Source organism: Equus caballus, chromosome 1 (genome assembly GCF_041296265.1).
Source record: "Equus caballus isolate H_3958 breed thoroughbred chromosome 1, TB-T2T, whole genome shotgun sequence".
In the NCBI taxonomy this organism is placed as follows: Eukaryota; Metazoa; Chordata; class Mammalia; order Perissodactyla; family Equidae; genus Equus; species Equus caballus.
Window position 1 is genome coordinate 46819518 of NC_091684.1, and position 13034 is coordinate 46832551.

Genomic DNA, 13034 nt, shown 5'->3' on the forward strand with positions numbered 1-13034 from the left:
TTATTTCTTGCAACATCCCAAACTAAATGGACCGTTTCAAGTTTTTTGGATGGAGTTTTGGCTGAAAGGACCTCTGACAAGTAGGATGGTCCAGAAGTATATCCAAAGCAAGTAAGAGATTTTGAAAGAAAAATAATCAATGGAAGAGTTCAATACATAGCTCAGGAAAGAGGAAATGATTCAGAGCTGGAACATGAGTGCTGATCTTACGGCATTAAGTTAGTTCAAAACTAGGAAGATGACTTATGAAGGTAAATACAATAAAGAAGAAGACCAGATGACAACAAATGATATATAATGAGCTAGGTCGAGCATTTTAAGACTAAAGCCGTCAAGAGTGGTAGTAAGCCAGGATTCTTTTTAGTGAGTTACTGCCTATGTGTTTTGAGAATAAGGAAACAGATTAAAGGAAGTAAGCATGATTAGACAAATACAAGAAATATGATTAGAAAAATACGACACGAATTTCATTTGTTCACTTATTCATAGACTTATTCATTCTTCAAAAGACGATTCATGTGTGCTGATGTTTCAGAATTCTAAAGTCACATGGGGTTAATTATAACTACACAGAAACCTAATATTAAAATGGAATCAGAATGCATTCTACTCAAGGAAGATTTTTAAAACAAACTCTTATTTCTTTCTGTCTTTATCAGGAATCCACTTGAAGTCCTACGTTTTCCCCAAAGGTTAACTGCATTAATTATATAATCACTCTTCTCTGTTTTCCTAGTTAAATATTTTTATTTTGGCTTTCTTTTATGTTGACTGCTTATTCAAAAACAGTGAATGATCTGAAATTATCTCTACTTAACAATGGAAGTGAGATAAAAAGAGAATTTCATATCAGTTGAGAAACCACAAATGAAGAACCAAAAGAGTAGTTTATATAACAGCACCAGAAACCAAAATCGTGTTTGTCAGCAACCCACAGGAGGCGTTGAATATAACATTAGCCACAGAGGCCGTATTTTATCCATTGTCATTTCTAACAATTACAATTAATTCCAAGTCATTTGCAGAGTGTGAATTAATAGGGAATAAAGAATAAGACTAAGACCTAGGAAAGCAAAACCACCTTTTAATTCTGAGATGAACTCTGACTGCAGAGTAGATGAAGAGAGTCTCTCTATGGCTGCTCACCTCACCTCAAAAGAAGAAAAATCCTGAGAACTTCTCAAAGTTCAACAGCCTGTTTCTTCAGTTTGTATTGGAAATGATTTAGAGTTGTTAATGAATAACAAAACATTTTCTAAAGGCAATTTTAATCACTACAGAGAACAAAAATTTTGTGGATAACATCCACATATAAGGATGCTAAGCTATTTTTATTAGAAATCACTTAGTCACCAGCATGTATTGAGTATTCTCTATGTAGTTAATATTTTAATAGGCTCTTCATTTGACAGGACAGTATGAAACAAATAAATATCTTTATTCAAGGAAATTCTTATTCAGTTGGAGAAACAAAAGCAAAGAAAATGAATTAGGATATACCATATGAAATAATTTTGAGAGGACCTAACAAAACAGATCCGAGTCAGATACCGATAAATTAGGAAAAGCTTTCTTGAGAAAAGAATGTTTTGGAGAACCTAATAAGAGTAAAAGTACAATTTGCAGCTGAGGAAAAGGAAGCTGAAATAAAGTCAATGGCATTCGCCAAGGGAGAGAGAATAATAAGGCAGTGCTGCTTTGAGCTCTGAGGTTCACACAGGTTGGCAGGAGCCCAGGGACCATTTCAAGAAATCAGGTTAAACGAAATGAATGAACCATAGCTCCTCAGGATGGATGGACAGAATTGTGTATGACCTACTGAGGAAGAATTGTAGGTTCATGGGCAGGTTAGTGAAATGAAAAATGATTTTTGCTAAGAGGACAATAATAAATGCTAACATGTATTGAACTGCTGCCATTACATTGCCCATGTATTCTAATGACATGCTTCTAGCAGCTAATTTCATTTTTACAAAAAGCATCCAAGAGAGGGGCCGGCCTGGTGGCATAGTGGTTAAGTTCATGCATTCTGCTTCGGCAGCCTGGAGTTCGCAGGTTTGGATCCCAAGCATGGACTTACACACTGTGCTTCAAACCATGCTGTGGTGGTGTCCCACATTTAAAATAGAGGAAGACTGGCACAGATATTAGCTCAGGGAAAATCTTCCTCAAACAAAAAGAGGAAGATTGGCAACAGATGTTAGGTCAGGGCCAAACTTCCTCAAAAAAAAGCACCCAACAGAGATACTTTTAATATTTTCATTTTATGGAAGAGGAAACTGAGTCAGAGGGCTTTTTAATAGCTGCCCTAAGGTTCCATTGTGTGATCATAGGTTTTTGAACCCAGGCAGTCTGGAATCAGAGCTATGCTCATAACCATCGTGTCATTCTGTTTCTCAGGGCAGTGACTGTGAATGTTACTATAAATTTGAAAAGGACTGGGTCAAGTATGAATACAAGTGAAAGTTAAAACAAATCATTTTCAATGGGACATCAACCTTAGGTAAGAGAAAAGAAAGTGAAAAGAAAAAAAAATGTCTTCTTCTTTAGCCCAATATGGTTAGCACCACTACCACTAAATTCCTGCTGCCTGTTGGCACAATAGAAGAATATGCATCCATTGGTCCACAGAGTTGGGTATGGCTCAATTGTAAACAAGAAAACAGGAAACAAGTAGGGGCCAGCTAGAAATTCCGTTTCAGTAGCATGCATTCCAATCCATAACCATATATACAATGAATCTAGAAAGTGACAATGAAATGTAGGCTGCAACATATTTTCTTCATATTTTCTTTTCTTCAGAAGAAAGCCTTGATGCATATGAGAAGGAGAGCAAGAGGTTCAAAATGCAGAAGCGAGGGTTCTTTTGATTATCCTCATCCCCCAAAGGGTGATCCGTTAATCATTTATGTTTTGTGAAATCACACTCTTAAGAAACCTTATTAATTAATGAAGTAACTTAATTCCCAACAACACAACCTCCATTAAGTAATTGGGTATATTATTTCAAAGGGGGAAAACATTATTGTCCTGGTTCATTTAGGCATGATTTTCATCCCATGAATATAGTTAGCAATGAGACTTTTGCGTATACACTTTATTTAGTTTCCCTCTTGCCTTGGTTTAAAGTGCTCTTTTCTTTTTTTTTTAATTGTTTTTTTCTTACCTATGTAAACAAGGTAAATAACTTGATGCAGTTTTTTTTATGATTTATGTTTAAATAAATTTTGAGTTTTTCTGGGCGTTCATTACTTTATTTAAAAAACACAAATAGTATTTAATTTTTATGTTTCAACAGAAGCCTAGTGGGGAACCTGAAGTTCTATCCCAACCTGGCAGTAACAGGATGGCAAGTCCTCTTCTCCTGTCATATATCTGGAAAAGTACTAGTACCAAGAAGATTTGTAAAAAACTTTCAAAATTGAAGAGTGAAAAAAAACCTATCCAATTAGAAAATAAGCAAAAGACTGGAATGGACATTTCACTAAAAATGATATACGGATGGGAATTGAGAATATGAAAAGATGTTACCATTATGAGTCATTAGGAAAATGAAAATTGAAAGCACAATGAGATATCAATACCCACTAACAGAATGGGTAAAACAAAAAAAAATAGTGACAACACCAAATGCTGGCAAGGCTGCACAGAAACTAGATAACTCATATATTGCTAGTGGAAATGTAAAATGGTACAGCCACTCTGGAAAACAGTTTGACATTTTCCTAAAATATTAAAAATAGAAAAAAAAATTGACATAAAACTACCATAAGACCCAGTAATTTAATCCTGGATGTTTATAACAGAGAAATGAAAACCTGTGTCATACAAATAACTTTATACAATCACAGCAACTTTACTTTTTATAGCCCAAAACTGAAAGCTATCCAGGTATTTTTCAACAAGTGAATGCTTACATAAACTGTGGAAAACCCATATTATGGAATACTACTCAGCAATGAACAGGAACAAACTATTCATACATGCAACAACCTTGATAAATCTTCAGACAATTATTATGAGTCAATAAACCCAACCAGAAAAGGTTACATACTGTGTAACTTCACTTATATAACATTATTAAACGGACAAAATAGTAGGAATGGAGGACAGATTAGTGATTGTCAGATATTACTACGGGGGGTGATAGGAGGAAAGAGGGTGTTGCTTTTAAAGAGCAACTGAGGCATCCTTGAGGTGATGGACATGTTCTACACGTGAATATATCAGTCTCTATATGCTGGCTCTGATATTTCCCTAGAGTTTTGCTAGAAGTTAGCAATGGGGGAAACTGAGTGAAGGCCACACAGGACCTCTCTGTATTATTTCTTACAACAGTATTTAAATCCAAAGTTATGTCAAAATAAAAATTTAATTTAAAAAGATAGATATTAAATCAATAACCAAATCCCCAAACTTTATAAAATAGAAAAATAAGACTAAATTCAAAGAAAGCAAGTTGAAAAAATAATAAAGATCAAAGCTGAAGTCAATCAAATAGAAAACAAAACAGAAAACTATAGAGAAAACTAATGACCTCAAATTTGGGTCTTTCAAAAATTGACACATATTTAGTTAGTGAACAAGAGAAAAAGTGATCACACAGATCACCAAAATCAGAAACAAAGGGAGGTTAATACTAATAACCCTAAAAATCTAATAATTATGAGGGAAATACTACAAAGAACTTCACACCAATGATTTATAAAACTTTTATATATTGGAAAATTTCTAAGACATAAATTACCAAAACTAAAACAAAAATGAATAGAAAATCTGAATAGATCAATTACAATAAAGATATTGAGTTAGAAATTAAAAGTCTTCCAAAAAAGAATATCCAGGACCACATGGCTTACTGGTAAATTATTCCAAATATTCAATTGAAAAGTGATATCAATCCTTCAAGAATGTTTTAGAAAGTAGAAGAAGAGAGAAACTTCCCAACTCATTTTACAAGGCCAATATTACCCTGATTCCAAAGCCAAACAATGAAATCTCAAAAAGAAAAGAAAAGAAAAGAAAAGAAAATGGACCAATATACCTCAGGAATATAGAAACAGAAATTATCAATAAAATATTAGCAAACTAAATCCAATGACATGTGAAATTGATTATACACCATGACTAAGTAAAATTTATCCCAGCAATGTAAGATTTTAGTATTCAAAGAGCAATCAATGTAATATACCATGTTACAGTTAAAGAACAAAACCACATGCTTATTTCAATAGATTCAGAAAAACCATGTGACAGAGTCTAATATCCATTAATGATAAAAGCACTTAGAAAACATGGAATGGAATCAACCTGATAAAGGACATCCACAAAAACCCTACATTTAACCACATATAAAATGGCAAAAGACTGAATATTTCCTCCCCAAACTGGTAATAAGACAAAGATGTCCACTAAATTGTTCTTGTCATTTATATTCAGTATTTTCCTGAAGGTTCCAGTCAGCGTAATAAGGAATAACAATAATAAAGGCAAACAGGCTAAAAAGAAAAAAGTAAAACTGTCTTTATTCGTAGATGACATGGTTATCTGTATAGAAAATACAAAGGAATCCACAAAAAACATTAAATGAATTTAGTAAGGTTTCAGAATATGAGATTACTATATAAAAGTCAATTGTATTTCCATGTCCTAGCAAAAAAAAAAAAAATCCTAAAAAGAAATTAAGAAAATAATTCTAGTTACAATACTACAAGAATAAGCTACTTAGAAATAAATTTAGCAAAATAAATGGAAGACTTGTATGCTGAAAACTACAGCACATCACTGAGAGAAACTAAAGATCCACATAAAAGTCATTCCATGGTCATGTATTGGAAGATCTAACATTGTTAAGCTGGTAATTGTCTCAAAATAAATCTCTAGATTTAACGATATTACCATCATACATTAACACAAATCATCTTAGAATAAATCTTTCTCTTGTGAGCATATCTAAATATTTATTCGTTACACATACAATATTTATTTTAATTTCAGCTCTTTTGAAAGCACATTAAAAATTGGTTCCCTGATGACTTACACTTTACATAAATATCTGTTCTTAGATTTTGATAATGATTATGCTATAGCTATATAAAATTTGAAGGAAGAAACACATTGTACATTGACCAACATGTCTCCTTGCAAGCACATATTTGATGCATAAAGATGTAGCATCATTCAAGAAAAATTAGAAGTCATTATAAACAATCAAACAAACGAAAAACCGTCTTAGGCACTACCTCCAAGTTCATATGGAACAATGAAATGGATGATTTGTAAGCAAGATAGCATCTCTGCTCCATCATCTTTCCATTGAGGAAACTGAGTTTAACTCCAGTGCATTGAGTAGAGAGAGTGAGTTGGAATGTAAATGTCTAGTCTCTCTCTTCAGGGTAAGAGGAGTGGCCAGCCTAACTGGTCAAATTCTGACCTTTATTCAGCCATGTCTTTTTAGCGCCACTTGACATTCCTATTCTTGCACTCATCGGATTCTCTTCTGATGTCTTTCAGCAAGAAAAGACTTGCCCATGGGATGGAAGTCAAGCACCTCATTCATAAATATTTTATTTTTCCTGTGCCTAACCCTATGCTATAAATTGTCAAGTTTAATCTGGCTAAGGGGAGTGTCAATCAAGTAAGAGAAACACCCCAGCATTTCTTATACTATGTGAACAGCTTCTTTCAGAAAAGGTTTCATGAACTTTTACATTTAAAATGTAGTTTATTACAAATAAATATATAAATACCATTTGCTTTCATGTCTAATACTTTTGGGGAAATTATCTAGGTCAATGCTAAAAATTCTACTTCAAAGTCTTTGCACGCATCTACTTTTTCTAATTAAATAACAGTAAACTGTGTTTTCAAATCATCGAATACTTAAAAATTAGTTTTCTTCAAGAAATGCAATGTAGTATAATGTGGCTTTGAAGAGTATTTATTCCACTGTGATGCTATGAAAATAAAGTAGAAAAAATTTAATTGCCTAAAATTTTTCCCAAGTATAAAGTAGGTATAATAATATCATAATGTGTGCTGAATCACTAGAATGTACTATATATCTTTTTGTTAATATGAATTATCTATTAAAGAAATTGATAATTTATCAAATAATAAATAATAATCATTTTAGATCAGCATGGAAATATGTGGAAACTTGAAACAAAGATGTATTTACCCTATTGGAATTGATAGATGTTGAGTAGAACTCGTTTGCATTGGCTAAGGGGAAGAGCAAAAACTACTTCCAGTGTTGTTTTCAAGAAAAATAATTAATTCTAAATGTCTTCATTCAAGGAGAAAATAACACTAAATTCTACCTTCAACTATATGTTTTCCCAAGTTCACGCAGAGAACTTTTAAAATCCCAATGCCTGGATTATCAAATTTGAATCTCTGAAGGTAAGGTCAAAGCAGTGCTATTAAAAACAAAACCAAAAAAAAAAAAAAGAGCAAAAAACCAAAATTACTTGATTCTAACGTGGAACCAAGATTAAGAAAGTCTAGATTAGGAAAGGAAAACAAATTCATTAATACTAAGCATCCATTACCCTTAAAAAACTTAGATCTCCAAAGAGCTCAACATAAAAAGCTTTGGCTAAGACCTAGGAATCTACATTATAATGAGCACTTCAATTAACCTTAACTCCTCACTCACACCACATACAATAATTAATGTGAGATGGATCACAAACATAAATATGAATGCTACAGTTTCTAGAAGAAAATTTTGGGGAATATCTTCATGATCTTGGAATCAACAGTGATTTTTGTAGAGCACAAAACATAAATTGGACTACATTAAACCTGTATTCATTTACTCATCAAAAACTCCATTACATATATAAGAAACCCCAACAACTCAGTAGCAAAACAAAACAAACAGCTCAATTAAAAAGTGGAGAAAGGAATTGAATAGAAACTTCGTCAAAGAAGACATACAAATGGCTAACAGGTATATTAAAAGATACTCAACATCACTAATTATCAGGGAAATGCAAATAAAAACCACAATGAGATATCACCTCATCCCTGTTAGCAGAGCTATTATCAGAAAAAGAAAAAGCAGGGGCCGGTGCAGTGGCATAGTGGTTAAGTTCACACACTCCACTTGGGCAGCCCGGAGTTCACAGGTTTGGATCCCAGGCACAGACCTACTCACTGCTCATCAAGCCATGCTGTGGCAGCATCCCACATATAAACAGAGGAAGATTGGCACAGATGTTAGCTCAGGGCCAATCTTCCTCAAGCAAAAAGGTGAAGATTGGCAATGGATGTTAGCTCAAGGCCAATCTTGCTAACCAAAAAACAAACAAACAAAAAAACAACAAAAGGTAAGTGTTGGTGAGGATGTGGAGAAATTGGAACCCTTGTGCACTGTTGGTGGGAATGAAAATTGTCACACCCAGTATGGAAAACAGTATGAAGTTTCCTAAAATATCTAAAAATGGGGCTACCATACGATCCAGCAATCCCACTTCTGGGCATATATACAAAAACCTTGAAATCAGGATCTCAAAGAGATATCTGCACTCTCATATTCATTGCAACATTATCCACCACAACCAAGACTTAAACATAACCTAAATTTTCATCTACAGATAAATAAAGCAAGTGTGACATGTATTATATGTATATGCCATGGAATATTATTCAGTCTTTAAAAAGAAGGAAATCCTGTCATACGCAACACGATTGATGGACCTGGAGGATATCGTGGTAGGTGACATATGCCAGTCACAGAAGGACAAACACTGTATAAATCCACTTATATGAGATATCTGAAACAATCAAACTCACAGAAACAGAAAGTAGAATGGTGAGGCCCAGGGCAAGGGGGAAGGAGGAAACAGGAGGGGTTGCTGTTCAGCAGGAATGTAAGTTACATATGACGAATAAGTATGAGAGATCTGCTGTACCACGTTGTGCGTATACTTAACAATACTATATTATGTACCTAAAAATTCATGAAGAGAATAGATCTCAAGTTAAGTGTTCTTACCGCTATAATAAAAAAAAAATAAGACTAAGTATGTCACAGAGTAAGAGAATATATTTGCAATAACTTGTACTGAAACATACAACAGCATGGATAAATTTCAAAAACATTATATTGAATAAAATAAGCAAAACACAAAAGACTACTATATGAATCCGAATAAATGAAGTTCAGCAATAGGCAAAAGAAAACTGCGGTGGTAATAGTTAGAATAGTCTGAGCCATCTGTGGTTATTGACTGGAAAAGAGCATAAGAAAACTTTCTATGGTAGTGAAAGTGTCCTTTATCTTGATGTGGGTGGTGTGAACACAAGTGTACAAATATATAAAATTCATTATGTGTTCACTTAAGATTTGTGCATTTTACTAAAAGTAAATTTAGTCTCAGTAATGCACTTCCAAAACTTTTACTAAGGGTATAAATTATTTCATATTTATTAAAATCTGCGTGATCTATTATCTTATGTTTCCATATTTTTCTAAGAGATGACCATATGGTTTAAGTATTCCACTTAATACTTATCATACACTTATAATCAAGTGAGTGATTTGTAGTTAAGTAATAACATTACATGTAAACCTTTATCACAATCTATAATTTAGGTAGTATTGTCTTCATTTTAAGTTAAAGTAGTACCGTGATTCTACACGGCTTGCCTAAAGCCACACAATTATTCAGTGATATAATTGAAACACTAATCCAGGTCTGCTTCTGAGTAATATTTTCCTTCTTCTTCAAGTGATAGCTTTAAAATATCCTTTGAAATACTTATTACTTAATTAATTAGTTAATATGCTGTCCTAATATATTGAGAATTATATGGATCATGTAACACTAGATGGGTTGAAGTTATGGTTTGCCTTCTAATATTCATCTGAACTTGGCTACTCAGCTTCTTCTTGGCATAAGGGGAAGATAACATCTCTTATTCTCAAGGCTATAGTATGATTTAAACGAAATTAGGTTGAAATACTCTATCAGGACACAGAGTATACAGAGGACTCTCAATTTTCAGAAGTCTCTGAATTTGTCCTTTACCTCTCTTTGTCACCTGTGTCTCAATGCTGCTGCTTCCCATACAACCTTCTAAGTGGTGGATTGTTTCTAGCCTTCAGCTCCCTATCTACTTCCTCTCGAATAAATGTCCTCTCTTGCTCTTTATCACTTCCAGAATTTTCTCACTTCCTTCTCCTCAAATCCCTCAAATTTGGAATCTCATGCCATTAGACTCTATTAATCACTTTCTTCTATTTTTGTAGGTGTATTCCCTTATCTTTGAAGTCTTCATATCCTGTTGCTATCATTATTTGCAATTCTGCAAATGTGTTCCTTAAAATTCCTTATCTTCTTAGCTATTTGACATACTCATTTTCTTTTATTTTTTTGTTGAGAAAGATTTCCCCTGAGCTAACAGCTGTGTCAATATTCCTCTATTTTTTTTTTTTTTTACGTGGGCCACCTCAGAGTGTGGTTGGTGAGTGGAGCAGGTTTGTGCCTGGAATCCAGGCCATTGAAGAGGAATTCATGGAACTTTAACAACTCAGCCACAGGGCCTGGCCCTGACACACTCATTGTCAATATTCTTGTCATCTTCAGTACCTCAACTTCTCAATCGTATGATCTCAGCTCAAACCATGTTATTACTCATAATTACAAATTTTTACAATCTAACTTTTAAGCCTCATACTCTCTGAACATTAACTATCTTTCAGTTCACTCCCTTAACTACCATAACTCCCCAAATTCCCTGATCCATTCTGGACCTGTAATCTCATACAATATGCAACCCTTAATCCAATAATTTTCCTTCAAATACTCCTCATTTCTCAGCAATTTTACCATTTCTAAGTAATTCTCACTATGGTTATTATCCACCCAGTCCAAGCCAACTTCCAGTCTCATCTGAATTTTTAAATATTTCCCTTCTTCCTTCCACAATGGCTCTCACCCTCAGTCTCTCCTCAGCATGCAAGCAAGAAGGTAATATAACATGACCGATCCTATCAGTCCTCTGCGCAAACACCTTCAATAACTCTCATCTCTGGTTCAAAGGCCGTCATTATTGTAACAGTTTACAAGGCCCTGCCCATGCTCCTGCCAGGTGTACCTTTCTGCCCACACTGTCTATTGCTCTTCCCTTTACTCTGTAGCAGCCTCACTGCTGGCCTGGCCTCCTCATGCTCTTTGAACGTGCTGGGCATTTTCTCACATCAGATTCTTCATATGTGTTTTCTCTGACTGAAAACACCTACCTCCAGATTTCCGCCTGGATTCCTTTCCCACCTCTTTCAGGTCATTCACGCAAATGCCACCTTCTCCATCACGCCTTCTTGATTTCCCTACTTACAATTAAATCCTCCTCCTGACATTCTGTTTGCTTCTTCTGCTTGACTTTTCTCCACAGCACTTACCACTATTTAACATATTATGCGACTTAATTTTTGTTTTGTTATATGTCACTTGCCACAACACTGTGAGCTGCATCAAGGCAAGGATTTTTGGTCATTCTTGTTCACTGCTGTATCCACAGTGCCTGTCACACAACATGCCACATGGAAGGCCTCCTGTCTGAAGGAATGAATGTGAGTCTCAGTACCTTTTAAGTTTACCTCATTTTTATTTTATACATTTTCCATCTTCAGTCCTTTGGGATATGCTCACAGGAAGTCGCAATGCTCAGGAAAGAAAGTTTAACCTTTTGTTTCATCTTATAATCTTGAGACCATATTTTTTCTTTTGCCCTTAGCAAAATCAACCATGTTCCTGCCGCTGTGGGTTTGGCCTCACTGAGATAATTTCAGAGCTGAAATCTCTCTAGAGAAAAAGTCTTCCTTAGCATTCCAGGATTCAGATGAAACAAGCTTCTGAATCCTCATCTAGCTTTTCTTTTACTTTTTTGCTCCTCTCTTCTTTTCTTTTTGTTTTTCTCTTTTCTTTTTTCTGAGTTTTTGTCACTAATTAGAAAAGGTTATATAAGAACAGGGGAATATGTAGATCTATGACAATCTATCTTAATATCAATATGATTATTCATTGCTGTGAATATATATTTTTTGTTGTATACATATGTTTCATATCCTATATGTGGACTTATCGTAATGTATATAACCATTCCTCTATTGCTGGACATTACAGTGCTTTTTAATTTTTGATAACAGCAAATGATCCTTCAGTTACTACCATTAGTAAACATTTCCTTGTGCATATCTATGATGATTTTTTGTAGGACAGACACTTAGAAGAATAATTTTTTAGACAAACGATGCACATATTTAAATATATATATATTTTTTTCCATTTATCATAGATTAAGAGCAGTCATTTTTATTCCCAACAACACAGCAAGGAACCTGGAAAAAAACAAATATCTGTATAGCACAAGATTAGTTAATAATGTTCTCATAACAGTAAAAGCTATTTTGAAGTGTGAATTACTCATTGCTTTGTATTATATGCAGGGATTTTTGCACTTTGACTTTCCTTAAATCGTTACACACATATATTTCCCATCAAACCAAAAGGCAATCGACAGCACACTGGTTGCAGTCTTAATACTGTGTTAAATATGAGAGACAAAGGCATTATCTACAGGGAAGTTGCTCATGATACACCAAATATGATAACACCAATAGTCAAAGGACATTGTCTCTGTGATGTGTTTTAGCAAGTCAGTAAAGTGATTTCTCATCAATTTTATTCAACCAGCACACAACTTAAACATTATCTAAAAATGAGTTCTAAAAGGTCAGAGTAGAAAGTTCTGGATGTTGGTCTGTCCGTAAAAACAGCCGTTAAATTGGGAAAAAATGATGAATTAACAATTTTTGAACTCTGGACTCTGATCAGACACTTATAACCACCAGAGGAGTGCTTGATGCAGGAGGGGCTGCTAGTCTTCAGTAGGAAAGTAGCTGCATGTTCAAGCCAGATACCATCACTCATTCACAATTGTCAAAAAGAGGAAATATCCAAGTGTCCATCAACAGATGAATATATAAACAAAATGTAGTCTGGGCATACAATGGAATATTA